This window comes from Chiloscyllium punctatum, chromosome 31 (genome assembly GCF_047496795.1).
Source record: "Chiloscyllium punctatum isolate Juve2018m chromosome 31, sChiPun1.3, whole genome shotgun sequence".
In the NCBI taxonomy this organism is placed as follows: Eukaryota; Metazoa; Chordata; class Chondrichthyes; order Orectolobiformes; family Hemiscylliidae; genus Chiloscyllium; species Chiloscyllium punctatum.
Window position 1 is genome coordinate 11,697,600 of NC_092769.1, and position 15,669 is coordinate 11,713,268.

At 45.2% G+C, this 15,669-nt stretch overlaps 1 long non-coding RNA gene across 1 annotated transcript in view; it reads right to left on the minus strand.

Moving 5' to 3' along the window:
* Positions 1–15,669, minus strand: part of LOC140456911 (uncharacterized) — a 49,539-nt gene that overhangs the window by 19,772 nt on the left and 14,098 nt on the right. Inside the window, exon 6 of the long non-coding RNA XR_011953186.1 lies at positions 10,865–10,971. This is a non-coding gene — a long non-coding RNA (uncharacterized lncRNA). The remainder of the gene's footprint in view (positions 1–10,864; positions 10,972–15,669) is intronic.

Genomic DNA, 15,669 nt, shown 5'->3' on the forward strand with positions numbered 1-15,669 from the left:
GGCAATCAATTCTATCTCACAACTCTCAGGCAGATTCGTTGTTGTAGAAGAACTCTCCTTCTCCCCAACCTCCTCCACCCTCACCTCCAACAGTACAATAATCTCATTGTCTCACTCATAATCATAAAGAGACACTATCTGATTAGCTGCTTCTTTCCCTACTCATATGTCAAGTTGGATCTTAAACTCCCCTTACTGCAGTTGTGATCCTGCATTATTGTACAATGTTGCTCCTATTTCATGTTTTGGCCTATCAGTGTTCATGAAACTGCATGTCGTATATGGGGCCAACAGTGTAAGAGTTTAGCTCTTTCCATCCAACAACAGCAGTCGAATTGTACTCCAACAAAACTTACAGAATCACGGCCAAGCATATCCCCCAACTTATCTCTTACCATCAAACCAGAGTATCAATCCTCATTCAACTGAGAGAATTCAGGAGGGCATGTCAGTAACATCAGCATGAATACCTAAAAATTAGGTGTTAACCTGATGAAGTTACCAAAGAAGACTACTTGTGTGCCTAACAGCATAAGCGGCAAATGATAGAGAGTGAAGCAATCCAGGAAACAACAGAACAGATCTTAAATCTGCAGTCCAGCCACATCCAGTTGTGAATGAAGTCAGCGCACAGCTGGAATTCTGAGGACAGTTCTCTTCAAGATATTAACCAACAAGAATGTCAGACTGGATTAATCATTATAAAATTCCAGTCCGTTTGATATTCATATATTTACAATCAGTGTTCAATTCACCAAATGTAGCTGAATGTAAAGATAATCTTCAAGTGACTGTAACAGTGGAGACATCTGAATACTTGATCAGCAACTTAAAGCCTGTTGTGTTTAGATAGTAATACTTTTTAAAATCACTTTAAAATTAAGGTGACTTCAGTATAATGGAAGAAGTTGATTGGTGGGGAGCTGATAATCTTGTTTTAATCTGAAGTTAATTGAGGATTAGTTAACAAATAAACACATGGTAGGGAATCCCAGCCCCATGGAGTGCACATCCAGTTCCATGTGGGAAAACCAGGACACTTCTTGTGTGAGTGACAACCACAAGAACACGGAGGTGACATGGGAAATGTCAGGAACACTCGTTTGACTGCGGTTCAATTACTGCACACACTTCTGATCCCCTTATTCCAGGGTTGATGTGATCACACCAGAGAGGGTACAGAGGAGATTGATCAGAATGTTTCTACAATTGGAAAATTTCTGCTCTGAAGAAAGGTTGGATAGGCTGGGGATGATTTCCAAGGAGGATGAGCTGAGATTTAATTGAAGTGATAAAATGCTGAGGAATCCAGATCGAGTGGATAGGAAGGAGCTATTCATTAACTGAGAGGTCAGAAACTGGAGGTTTTAGATTGAAACTAATTCCCAGAAAGAAGGGGAGGGGAGAATTCATTTCACTCGGAGATGGAGGCGAGCAGGAACTCACTGATGGGGTGGCAGAGGCAGTAACCAGCATCACATTAGAATAAAAGGACATGGATCTAACTGAGATGCTGGAACATGCAGGGCTGTGGACTAAAGTCTGCAGAATGGGATCATTGTGATTGATTTAACATTTCTCAAGAATATTAAAGTCAAGTCCAATTTGAGAATTTATGAACATCATCCGACCTGAATTCCAAATGTCAGAATAAATTTATCAGAAAGTTACAGCACAGATCGAGGCCACTTGGCCTATCCTGCATGTGTTGGCTGTAATAGAATGACCCAGGCTTTACAGCGTTCTGTACTCACCAATGAGAGCAACAATTTCAGACTGTGTACTCTGCCCTCTATGTTGTTATAATCTGTTTTCTCAATGTATTTCTTTGACAGCTGCTCACCTTGTTTCCTGGTTTCTTTCCCAGCCCTAACTCCATTCCCCATGGCCTTGAGGGACTACCATTTCTGCAATTTAATCTCTCCTGCCTTCCCCCGTGTGACAGACTGTCTTTTTGTCCTTGTCTCACCCCCACCTTGCTCACAAGCTGTTACATTTCTGATGGTTCCCAGATCTCTGTGACTTCACTGCGCATCCTGGGTCAGAGGCACGAGTTTTGAATTCTCTTCATGAGATAATTGGAAATCTGTCTGGCTGCAATTTCCCCCAGATTTTATTTTGAAAAAAAAAGAGGATTTGCGTCAGAGTCAAGTATTTGTGAGCCTTCATCCACAATCCTGAGCACTTAGACATAATATGTGACCCTCCCACAGATGTGCCAGTTTGATGGATTGGCCGTGCTAACATGGCCTGTAGTGTGTAGTTTAGGTGGGTTGGGTTAGCCATGCTAAATGTGGGGTTATGGAGGTAGGGTGGGACAGCAGGTCATTGCAGACTCGATGGACCAAATAGTCTCTTTGTGCACCTGAGGGATTCTGTAATTCTAACTAGTTGTGATTGTTGTCACATTTTCCTAAGTCCAGGTTCATTCAACTCAGGTATATGCTGCCTTTTGTGTTTATGTGTGCACCTGTAGTGTTAGGTAAGGGGTAAATGTAGGGGTATGGGTAGGTTGCGCTTCGGCGGGTCAGTGTGGACTTGTCCACAGTCTCCATGATTGTGCAGACTCAGTGGACCAGCCATGGGAAATGCAGTGTTACAGGGATGGAGTGCTCCAGGTGGGATGTTCTTTGGATGGTTGGTGGGGTTTGATGGGCCAATGCTCTGCTGCCACACTGTTGGGATTCTATTCTATGATTGAGGATAAAGGCTATTCTATGATTGAGGATAAAGCAGGGTGTCCTTGGAGAGGCGGTAATAACTGGAAAGCTGAATCCAAAAATCACCACCTTCACCAAAGGAGATTTTCGGAAAATGACAGATAGTCAGGTGGATTAGCATTCCAATCTTAGATAGTGAGGAAGCGTGTAGGAGATAATGATTTTGCAATTTTAAACTGAGGGGAGACAGTGATTTATGGTTTTAGATTACGTCGTACATTCGCAGTGTCCAGAGTACGTTGTTGTGAATATCCATCCTGTACTTTATTACAAAGCCAAGGTCACTGACAATGAAAACCAAAACACCCAGGAAACATCGCCTCACCTCGTCATCTGATAAAAGAATTCTGATAAGTCTGGTTGACCTCAGAACAAAGATGGAAAGTTGGAAGATTGAATCCAATCCCAAGATCCAGTGCTTAAACAAAAGGAGACTACAATAGGATGAGGCAGGAGTTGGCTAATGTAGACTGGAAACAAAGACTGTATGGTGGGAAAGTTGACGGACAGTGCGGGAATATCAAAGACATTTTTTGAAGTGCTCAGCAAAAGTATATATCAGTGAAAAGGAAGGACTTTAGGAAAAGGAATAATCTGCCGTGGGTGGCTCAGGAAATAAGAGTCTATCAAACTGAAATAGAATGCATACAAATTGGCAAAGACCAAGGAGATGAGAAAAACTTTAAAGATCAACAGAAAGCGAGATGGGATTGGGGGAGAAAAGTGATTAATAGCTATCCCCAGGGCTGGAATAACAGTTTATACTACTGGAGGGGAACATGTTGTTTGGGGAACATATGGCCTCTAATTGTTGAAGCACTTAACTGTTACCATAGAGATAATCCTGATCAAGTTAAAAATCACAGCACACTCCAAAAACTTGTACTTCCAAATAATCCTGTTGGACTATAACCTAGTGATGTGTGGTTTTTAACTTTGTCCACCCCACCACCAGCTCCTCCACATCAGAATCCCGACAGTCAGCCCCACTGAAACTGAAGCGCCTGTCACATACTTGAGGGAGCCACGGGGGCGTGGGAGAGGGGTGTGTGGTTTAACCACAAAGTGCTGAACTGAATTAGACTTTCTAACTAGCGTTGCCATGGAGATAATACTGAGAGACAGTCTCTATTCAAAGTTCCAAACCATAAAGATATAAGAGTGGGAGCGGCACATCGGACAGGCGGGGAGTTACCTGATGCTTCCTGGAGGTGTTCTGTATGTACACTATCCAGGTAACTGCCATGTCTCATCAATAAAGACTCAAAGAAGACCTCGCAGAGTTCTGTGCCCAGTTATTCCTATCCTGCAGGGTTCAGGAATATGAGCACACAGCAGTCAGTCTTCACAGTGGAGGATACGAAGAACATGCCAGTAATTGATAAGGAGACTGAGGAAGGTGAGGACCGAGATAATAACCATTATCGTGAAAGAGTTAGAGCTGGGCAAGTTAATGGAGCTAAAGGTAGACAAGTCTCATTGCCCTGATGGAATACATCCCAGGATACCAACAGAGTTAGTGGGAGAAATAGCAAATGCACTTAGAGTAGAGTCTGACAGCAGAGACAGGCCTTTTGGCCTAAACTGGCCCATGCCGACCAGAATGTCCATCCACGCTAACCCCATTTCACTGCACTTGGCCCATTTGATTCTGACCCTTTCTTATCCATGTATTTGTCCAAATGCCTTTTACCTGTTGAAAGTGTTCCTGCCTGAACCACATTCACTGGCAGCTCCATCCATATACATACCACCCTCTGTGTAAAACAGTTGCCCCTCAGCTTCCCTTTTATTCTTTCTCCTCTAACCTTAAACTGATCCAATCAAGCCGTCCAATCCTAGAGTTCCTGGGAAAAAGACTGAGTGCATTCTCCTTATCCATGCCTCTCATGGTCTTATACACTTCTAGAAAAGAACCCCCTCAGTTTCCTCTGCTCTAAACATAAAATCCTCGCTTGTCCAACCTCTCCCTATAACTCAGACCCCTGAGCCCTGGCAACATCCTTGTAAATTGTTCTGCACTTTTTACAGTTTAATAACTGAAACCTCCATTACATTCCTCATATTTCCAGTGTTTCCCCGCGGGGCTGGAACCGATGTGACAATGCCAATGGATTACAATCCATGATCGAGAATGAACCCCTTTACAACAATCCCGTTTTCATAGTGTTTCCCATGGTGCAGGTATCCTTGTGTCTTTCTGGTTGTATGGTTAATTAAAGACCTGTCCTTCTACAAAGCAAAGTTGTGGCTTAATTGTTCCTGGGAAATGTGCCATGATTTCAAAAACAAAAAATCAGAATTTCAAAAACAAATGAACTCTCTCTCCACACTCACCATGCTGACATGGACTTGGCTGTGTCTCAGTACTTTCCCAGTCACACTGAGATTTGAAATATTCGCCCACGGACAGAATGCACACCTTTCCTTCCAGATGAAAAGGCCAATGATATTCAGATCAGCACGGATCAAGTAACTATCAGATCTGAACATGAAGTTCCATTTGAATTTCTCATCCGCAAATCCACCCTTTCAGTACCATACAACAGAGCACACAAGTTACCACTGTTAATACAGGATGGAAATTCAAAAGCCAATTGTAGTATTAAACTGTAGTTTCCTTGTTCCCCCAAAGCTTTAAAACACAGTCTCACAATTTCTCTCTTCTGTGAACTGAAATCCAAACCAATCCCCCCACTCCTTTCCTCCACACCCAGTTCTCACACACTCTCTCTTCGAATTCAGTTTCCTAGCTCCTGATGAGAACCATCCTGCATACACTGCTTCCTGCACACTCTGGCCAAGACCCATCTGACTAAAATGAGCCAAATTAGAATTCTAATTGCAGGTCCATCCTTGTCCCTTTCCATAACAACCCTGAATCTTCACAAAAGAGTTCTGATAACTTTCTGCAAAACACTGCCCCACTGATAGTCTGATCACATGTCAGGGTAGCAAGAAAGGGGTCATTCCTCTGGGTCCTGCTCCCAGAGGGATGAAGCTGCTAATGAAAGATTAATCCCTCACACCCACAGCCTCCTTCCCAGACACTGACCTATGCTGCACATACTCCCACAATTGGTCAGCACTGCGCCCGTGCACTTGTCTCCCCTCCTACAGCACGTGCTCCCGATCATACAGGAGTCCGGGTGATTGACAGCAGCTGCTGCCCAATATATGAGAATCCCGACAGTATGGAAACAGGCCCTTCGGCCAAACAAGTCCATACCGACCCTGCAAACAATAACTTACACAGACCCATTCCCCTGAACTAATGTAAATAAAACTCTGGGCAATTTAGAATGGTCAACTCACCTGCCCTACACATCTTTGGATTGTGGGAGGAAACCGGAGCACCCGGAGGAAACCCACTCAGACACTGGGCGAATGCGCAAATTCCACACAAACAGTCGCCCGTGGCCGGAATCGAACCCGGGTACCTGGTGCTGTGAGGCAGCAGTGCTAACCACTGAGCCATCTCTATCGATGGGAGGGGGCGGGGCTGGAGGACAGGGACAATGGAATTGTGAACAGTGAATGAATATGGTGACCCCTGGGGGATGGACAGGTCAGTGAGGGACAGGATCAGTGCAGCAGCAGGAGGGGATCCTAGACAAACTGAGCAATGGGAGAGTCTGACAGGAGAGAAACTACAGGAACGTTCTGTTTGGAGACTCAGGCAGGGACAGCTGGGAGACAGTATGGCCTGGTGGCTTGGGCAGGTTTACTAATCAGCCTCTTCAAAGATGCTGTTTCTCAACTCTGAGCCTGATCCTCCTAGTCCAGAGGTAAGGACACTTCCACTATTTCCTGGTGGGTAAGGGATACAGGGACTACCTTTCAAAAGGAACTCACCTGTGTTGGTGACATTAACAAGACTCAATACAAACTCACTGACAAAATGCTGGCGTACTTGAACTTCATCCAGAATGTTAACACCTACAACTGGGCAACGCAGACCCCAATGTACAGAGTTAAATCCTGGATACTAATAACAGCCTTGTGCATGGGAAATCATATCTCATTAATTTGACTCCGTTTTTTTGAAGTAGTAACAAAGAGGATTGCTGAGGTCAGAGCATGGACATGATCTACATGGACTTCAGTAACGTGTTTGACAAGGTTCCTCATGGGAGACTGGTCAGCAAGGTTAGATCGCATGGAGTACAGAACTGGCTCGAAGGTAGAAGGCAGAGGGTGCTTTTCAGGCTGGAGGCCTGTGACCAGTGGAGTCTCACAAGGATCGGTGCTGGATCCACTACTTTTCATCATTTATATCCATGATTTGGATGTGAACATAAGAGGTATTGTAAGTGAGTTTGCAGATGACACCAAAATGGGAGGGGTAGTAGACAGTGAAAAAGATTACCCCAGGGTACAAGAGGATCTGGATCAGATGGGTGAATGGGCTGAGGAGTTCAGTTTAGAAAAATGCGAGCTGCTGCATTTTGGAAAAGCAAACTTTAGCAGGACTTATACAGTTAATAGTAAGTTCCTGGGGAGTGCTGCTAAACAAAGAGTCCTTGGACTGTAGGTTCATAGTTCCTTGACAGTAGAGTAGCAAGTAGACAGGATAGTGAAGGCCACAGTGGTCTGCTTGTCTTTAATGGTCAGAGCATTGAGTATAGAGGTTGGGAGGTCATATTGTGGCTGTACAGGACATTGCAAAAGTTGCCGAATCAATATTCCATATAATTCTGTTCTCCTTCGTATCAGATGGATGTTCTTAAACTTTAAAGAGATCAGAAAAGAATTATAGCATGTTGCCAGGGTTGGATAGGCTGTTTTCCCTGGAGCGTCAGAGGCTGAATGGTGACCTGAAAGAGATTTTTAAAATCAGGCTGGGAATGGAGAGGGTAAATAGACAAGATATTTGCCCTGCAGTGGGGGGAGTACAGAACTAGGGGACTGGGAGGGAGGGTAGGCAGACAGGGGGTGGGTGGATCGAGAGGGGTGAGACTGAAGTGGGTGGGGAAAGAGAGGGGGGACAGAGAGGGGTGGCACAGAGATGGGTGGGGACAAAGAGTGGGATGAGAGGAGGGGAACAGGCAGGGGGAACGGGGCGGTGGCAGGGGTAACAGGTCGACAGGGTGGGGGGTAGGGACAGGCTGACGGGGGGGATGGACAGAGTGGGGGGAGACGGGGGGGGGGGAAGAGAGGGGGAAGATAAAGAGCTATTTTATAGATCTAAAACTCAACCCTGTTCCTGTTTCCTCCTCCTCACCTTAATTCCGTCTGAAGGGCTCAGAATAACTGTATCGTTCTTGGAAAGTAGAATTTCAGGGAGATCAGGTGCTTAACGTGGCATTTTGGGACACGAACATTTAATGGAATGTGCTGATCAATAAATGTACTCTGGTTCGATTCCACTGTCTGTGTGGTGTTTCCACATTCTCCCTGTGTGTCTGCGTGGGCTTCCTCTGGGTGCTCTTAATTTCTCCCACAAATCCAAAGCCATGCAGGTTAGCTGGATGAGCTTTGGGTAATGGTAGGTTACAGAGTTTGGGTGGAATGCTGTTCCGATGGTTGGTATGGTCTCATGGGCCGAAAGGCCTGCTTCCACACTGTAGGGATTCTGTCACTGAGTATAGGGATTAGGAGGGCACGGTGTGGCTGAGTAGGGCATTGGGGAGGCCAGTTTTAGAATACTGTATTCAATTGTGGTCTCCCTGATTTCAGAAAGATGTTACCAGAAAAGGACTCAACCTCTTAATGACAAGTTCCTGGGAAGTGTTGACAAACAAACAGACCATGCAGTGTGGGTTGATAGTTCCTTGAAAGTGTGGTTGAAGGTAGACAGGTCGGTGAAGATGGTGTGCGGTATGCTAGCTGTTATTGGGCAGTGCATTGAGTGTAGGAGTTGGGAGATCATGTTTCGGTTGTACAGTTTATTGGCTCGGCCACTTTTGGAATCCCCAGACAGCTTTCAATTCCAGAATCCCTGTTACAGGAAAGTTGTTGGGAAACTTGCAAGAGTTCAGACAAGTTTTACTAGGGTGTTGCCAGTATTGGAACATTTGAACCAAAGGGAGAGGCTGAATAGGCTGAGGCTATTTCCCTGCAGCACTGGACATTTTAGGTGACTTTATCGAACTTTATAAAATTATGAGGAGCAATGAAAGGGTGACTAGTCATGGTTTCTTTTTTCCCAGGGTAGGGGAGACCGAACAAATGTGAATCTTTTTTCCAAGGAGGAAATGACAAATTCTAGAAGAGAGATGGGATGTTTAAAGGAGATGAAAACCGAACCAACTGAAGATGCTGTAAACCAGGAAGAGAAAGAGAAGTTTCTGGAAAAGCTCAGCAGGTCGAGCAGCATCTGTGAAAAGAAATTAGAGCCAACGTATCTGAGGAAGGGTGACCAGACCCGAAACTTGAACTGAACTTTCTTCACAGATGTTGCATGACCTGCTGAGCATTTCCAACAACATCTGTGCAAGTTTAAAGGGAGTTGTTTGGAGTATATACCTGCGAGTAACTTTAAAAAGTGCGAGTGAGACCACATCTGGAGTAATGACAGAAGTTTTGGTCCCTTTATTTAAGGAAATACATCATTCCATCAGAGGCATTTCACAGAAGATTGACTGGGATGAACCCTGGTTTGCAGGGATTATCTTTTAAGAAAAGGCTGAAGAGGTTGGGACTCTACTCACTGGATTTGGGAAGAATGAGAGGTGGTCTCATAGTAACATGTAGGATTCTTAAGGAGTTTGACACGGTAAACAGTGGGAGGATGTTTCCCAACATGAGGGAGTCTGGAACCAGATTCTGGGTCAGTCACGGAATCACGGGTTCAATTTTGGATTCGACAAGTTTAAGGCAACACCGACACGGGTCAGGGGTTTCAGTAGCAATGGAGCTGGGGTGAGGTGGAGACAAGCAACATTTTAAGAGATTGGAATTCCTGGTGTTTGTGATTGTGTAGATGTCTGATCAGAAGGTCACCTTGGGGTCAGATATGAGAGCAATATTGTCAAGAGTGTGGTTCTGCCTCAGACAGTTCCCAGGGAGAGGGAGGGGCTCAGCAGTAAGGGAAAGTAATTTGTAATACTAACTGATGGCAATGGGTTTAACCGTTGCAACGTTCCGTTGCAGGAAATTGCAGCCAATCCCGTAGTGGGAGTGTGATGAGCATTTTGATAACTGAGTAATGGAGAGGGATGATGGGGAGGGAGAGCTGGGCATTGTCAGTGTACATGTGAAACCGAACACGGTGCTTTTGGACAATGTCACCTCCTGGCAGTATGTAGGTGAGAAACAGGAGGGACCAAGGAGAGATCCTTAAGGGACACCAAATACAAGGAATTCAGAAAGGAAAGGGAGAGTCAGGATGGAGTAGGTTTTTCAAACAATGGTGGGTTCAAATATTAGTTTGTAGCAGAATGGGACAGAAGGACATAACCAGAAAAGACAGACAGACAGAACAAGGAACAATATCTGTGATTTGGGGAGGGGGGGGGTGATAAGGAGGAGGAGCAGCCCAACTCCAAAAGCATTATTTCTACACTAGTGACATCACCCAACTCCACCCTCGTCTCAGCTCATTTACTGAAACACTCGTCCATCCCTGTGTTATCTCCAGACTTCATTATCCAAACACACTCCTGGCCAGCCTCCCACATTCAACTTACATGTAATCTCGAGAGTTATCTAAAACCCTACTGCCTAAGTGCTCGCTTGTACCAAAACTTGTTGATCTATCAAAAGGCTCCTATTAACAAGCAACAATTTAAAATTCTCACCTTTGATGTAATTCCTGGCTGTGAACAGCCCTGTCTCCCTGCACCACACAACCTGTGAGACCCCGACAACTCATTTTCTTTCAGACTCCCAACGATGAGTTTATTCATTGCTTCACTGCTCTGGCTGTTTCTACTGTTGCCAAGGCAACACGGTCTGGAATTCCCACGCTAAGCCCCTCAGACCTGCTTCCCTCCTTCAAAGGTATTCCTGAAAACCTGCTTATTTGGCAATTCTTTTGATCACCTGACCTAATATCCCCATCTTTGGCCTTATGTCAGAAGTTCTCAATAGTATTTCTGTGGAATTATAAACATGATTCAAAAAAACAAACTGTTGTTGATTTGCACACACATTGTCAACTCTTCACTGTCGCTGAGTGAATAATCTATAACAGCTCTTACCCAAACACATTGTGGGAACACCTTCACCACACGAACTGCAGCTGTACAAGGAAGTCAAACACCACCTTCTCCACAGGTAATGGGGCTTTGGCACTGATCACTGGTATCTGAGGAGGGAGAAACACACAGTTGATATTTCAGGGAGTGCAAAATGCATTGTAGGGAGGGAAAATGGTGCAGAATTTGGGATATTCAAATTTGTGTTTTACAATGTGCACTAAGTTCTGTAAAACCTCACATCCCATACCATGAAAATTTCCTTCTCTTCCTGGTCAATATGTCTTTCCTTGCCCCTGCCCTTCACCTTCACACATTTCCAATGCCTTGGTCACAACAAAACTGCTGCCAGTGAAGTTTATGACATGGTTGAGTATTGTCCCGCCCCTCATTCACTCCGATTGGTTGAAGGACCAACTAGCACCTCTAGCCCCGTTCCCCAACTCTTATTGGTCCTGCGCTGACATCAATAATCCGAGGCCCATTGTGGGCTGGAGCATGCTCAGTGCTTCCTGCTTTTGCTGTTCATCAGGTCTGAGAGAGAGAGGGCACATCCCTGTTTCTCCTGATGTCAGACAATAACAACTACCTGCATTGTATGGAGCCTTTCACATTGACAAATCTCCTAAAATGCTTCACGAATGATGGAAACGTTGATTAAAGAGAACGATTTTTAATTACATCTTTAAGGCGGACAGAGGGGTTTAGGGAAGATATTCCAAAGTTTGTGTCCTCGGCACCTCCAATCGTGGAGTGATATAGGTTGGCAACAGCTTACAATGGAGACAGTTAGTGGCTAACCATAAGTTAACAACCTCATGTCATAGCCCCCTACCCCACACACCAGGCCCTGTTCTCACAGCCTGCCATGACACACTACCTATGGTTAGCCACTAACAGTCTCCATTAACAGCGAATGACCCTCCCCCAGCCAGATCGTTATCTACTCCTTTATCCAACCACTCTTCTCACTCTATCCCCACCTATCCTTTACTCCTTTTATCTTCCCCCCACAGTAACTTCTGCACATAAACTGACCTTTTTTTCTCAGTAATATTTGTTCTGTGGAAGGGACACTGGGTCTGAAACTTTAACTCTGATTTCTCTTCACAGATACTGCCAGACCTGCTGAGCTTTTCCAGAACCTCCTGGTTGTTGTTTCTGATTTACATCTTCTGCAGTTCTTTTGGTTTTAATTTACCGGGAGTTTGTAATTCAGGTCCCACAGCCTCTGTCCCAGTCTCTGCTGTCTCTCCCAACCCCAAACAGTGACACTGCACCTGCACAGCTCATGGACATGTGTTGTCTTGCTGGCCACACCCCTCATTCAACCCCATTGGCTGCAGGACCACACAGATTCTCCTCCCATTGGTCTGGAGCTGCCATCAATCAGCCGGGCCCCATTGTGATGAGAGTGGAGGGTTAATCCCTCTCTCTGCCCTGGGATGAGCTTCATCATTCACAGTGAATGGGGCAGTATCACAGAGCACAGGGCCTGGGGGCTATTCAGCCAATTGGGGCTGTACTCTCTCCCTCTGGAGATGCTGCAAATCTGTCCCAAGTACCCTCCCATGTGCCCATAGTCCCCCAAATCTTTCCTTAAAAAGTAAAATTCTAAGTCTGTTTCAGAATCCCTGCTGAATCTGTGTCGTTCAGACTGTTCCAGATGCTCAGAACTTACTGAATAAAATAGTGTTCACATTTTCACCTTGTATTATTTGCCAATTACTTGAAAGTAGTTACTAAAAATTGTGACAGTGTGAACAATTCCTCTCTCTCTCTCTGCAAATTCAAGACCTTGGAACCAAATCTGCACCAGATCGAAATCACTGCTTCACCTTCTCAGCTCCAAGGATAATTATCTGTGTTTCAGCTAGCTCTCCACAAAAGAGAGGAATGCATCTTAATTTATTAAGATCAAACAAACAGACCTTCGGTCCAATTCGTCCGTGCCAACAAGGAATCCTAAACTAATGGATTGCCATTTACCAGCTATTGGCCTGTATCCATCAAAGCCCTTCCTACTCATGTACCCAATTGGAAGCCTTTTAAATGTTGTGATTTTTCAGCCTCCACTACTTCATCTGGTAGCCCCTCCCATACACACACCACACTCAGCTTGAAAACGTTGCCATTTAGATCCCTTTTAAATTGTTTGCCCCCTCAACTTAAACCCAGGTGCTCTAGTTTTGGACCCACCTAACCTGAGGAAATAGGACCCCGGCTGCTCACCTTATTCACACCCCTCATGATTTTATAAATCTCCATGAAGTCACCTCTCAGTCTTTGACTCACCAGAGAAAATAGCCCCAGCCTATTCAGCCTCTCCCTGTAGCCCAAATCCTCCAATCCTGGCAACGTTTTTGTAAGTCTTGTCCAAACCTTTTCAAGTTTCACAACATCCTTCCCAGAACAGAGTAATTCAAACTGAAAACAAAATTCCAGAAGTGGCTTAATCAATGTCCTGTCCAGCCACAATATGGCGCCCCAGCTTCTGTATTCAATGCATTGACCAATAACGGAGAGCGTTAATGGAGTCCCATTTGCCAGCGGTTCACCCTTATCCCTCTAAATCCTTCCTCTTCATGTACCCAATCAGATGCCTTTTAAATGCTGCAATTGTACTAGCCTCCACCCCTTCCTCTGGCAGTTCATTCCATACTTGCAATGCCCTCAACATGAACAAGATGCCCCTTAGATCCCTTTTAAATCTTTTCCCTCTCACCTTAAGCTTGTACCCTCTAGTTCTGGACCCACCGAACTTGGAAAAAAGTCCCTGACTGCTCACCTTATCCATGCCCTTCATGATTTAAGATCACCTCTCAGCCTCCAACTCTCCAGGGAAAATAGTCCCAGCCTATTCAGCCTTTCCCAATAGCTCAAACCGTCCAATCCTGGCAAAGTCCTTGCAAATGTTTTCTAAACCCTTTCAAGTTTCTCAACATTATTCCAAGAACATGGAGATTGGAACTGAAAACAGAATTCCAGAAGAGCTGTAATCAGCGCCCTGTACAGCCACAATATGACGTTACAACAGCTGCATTCAATGCATTGACCAATAACGGGGAGCGTACCAAATGCTGCATTCACTACCCTGCCTACCTGTGACTCTACTTTCAAGGAACTAGGAACCTGCATTCCAAGGTCCCTTTGTTCAGCAATGTTCCCCAGGACTTGACCATTAAGTGTATAAGTCCTGCCCTGATTTGCTTTTCCAAAATACAACAGCTCGCATTTATCTAAATTGAACTCCGTCTGCCATTCCTTGCTCCAATGACCCATCTGATCAAGATCCTGTTGTATTCTGAACTTACCTTCTTCACTGTCCACTACACCTCCAATTTTGGTGTCTTCTGTAAACCTACTGACCATATCTCATATATTCACATCCAAGTCATTTATTTAAGGCCCCAATATCCATCCTTGCAGCACATTGCTGCTCACAGGCCACCAGTCCGCAAAGTAACCCTCCATCATCCTCTGTCTCCTACCTTCAAGGTAGTTTTGTAATGGCTTGCTCTCCCTGCATTCCATGTTATCTAACCCTGTGAACCAGTCTGCTTTGTGGAACCTTGTTGAATGTCCATATAAACGTTCACCGCCTGGCTTAATCAATTTTCTTTGTCACTTCAAAACACTCACTCAAGTTAGTGAGACACAATTGTGCATGTACAAAGCCACATTGACTCTCCCTGATCATTCCTTACCTTTCCAAACAGATGGATATCCTGTCCCTCAGAATCCCTTCCAACAACTTGCCTGCCACTGACTTCAGGCTCACTGTTTTCTTGTTCCACAGCCTCTCCTTACCACCTTTTAAAAATAATGGCACCTCACCTGTCGCTATCAACGATACAAATACCTCAGGAGAGGCCCAACAATCAGTTCCCTAGATTTCCAGAAAGTTCCAGCATACACCTGATCAGGTTCCAGGGCTTTATCCACCTTGATGCGATTTAAGACATCCAGTACCACCTCCTCTGTAACATGGACACTTTTCAAGTTATCACTGTTTATTTCTCCAATCTCTCGAGCTTCCATATACTTCACCAGTAAAAATGAAGTGAAATATTTGCATATCTTTCGCACCCCCTGTAGTTCCATGGACAGCCTTGTTGACCTTTAAGGGGTCCTATTCTCTGGTCCAGTTAATCTTTTGTCTGTGATAAATTTGTTTAATCTCTTTGGATCCTATTCCAGGACATCCCAGAAAGGCCTACTTCAAGGACCGTAATTTTCCTCTGACTTGATCAACAATGCCCTCCAACACATACCCTCCACTTCCCGCACCTCCGCCTTTACCCCACCCCTCCAGCCACAATAAAGAATATAACCCTGCAGTCTTCACCTTCTACCCCACTAATCTCCAGACACAGTGCATTAACCTCTATTATTTCTGCTACCTAAAGTCAGACCCCACCACTAGAGACATATTTCCCTCTCCAACCCCTATCTGCGTCCCGCAGAGAACATTCCCGCTGCACTTCCCATGTTCGGTCCACACCCTCCCACCAACCCACACTCCACACCCTTGACCCTCCCTTGCCGCCATGGGAGATGTAAAACATGCGGCCATACCTCCCTCTCACCTCTGTCCAAGACCCCAAAAGGATCTTTTCACATCAGGCAGAGATTTGCCTGCACATAGTGGGCGGCACGGTGGCACAGTGGTGAGCACTGCTGCCTCACAGCGCCAGAGACCCGGGTTCAATTCCCGCCTCAGGCGACTCTCTGTGTGGAGTTTGCACATTCTCCCCGTGTCTGTGTGGGTTTCCTCCGGGTGCTCCGGTTTCCTCCCACACTCCAAA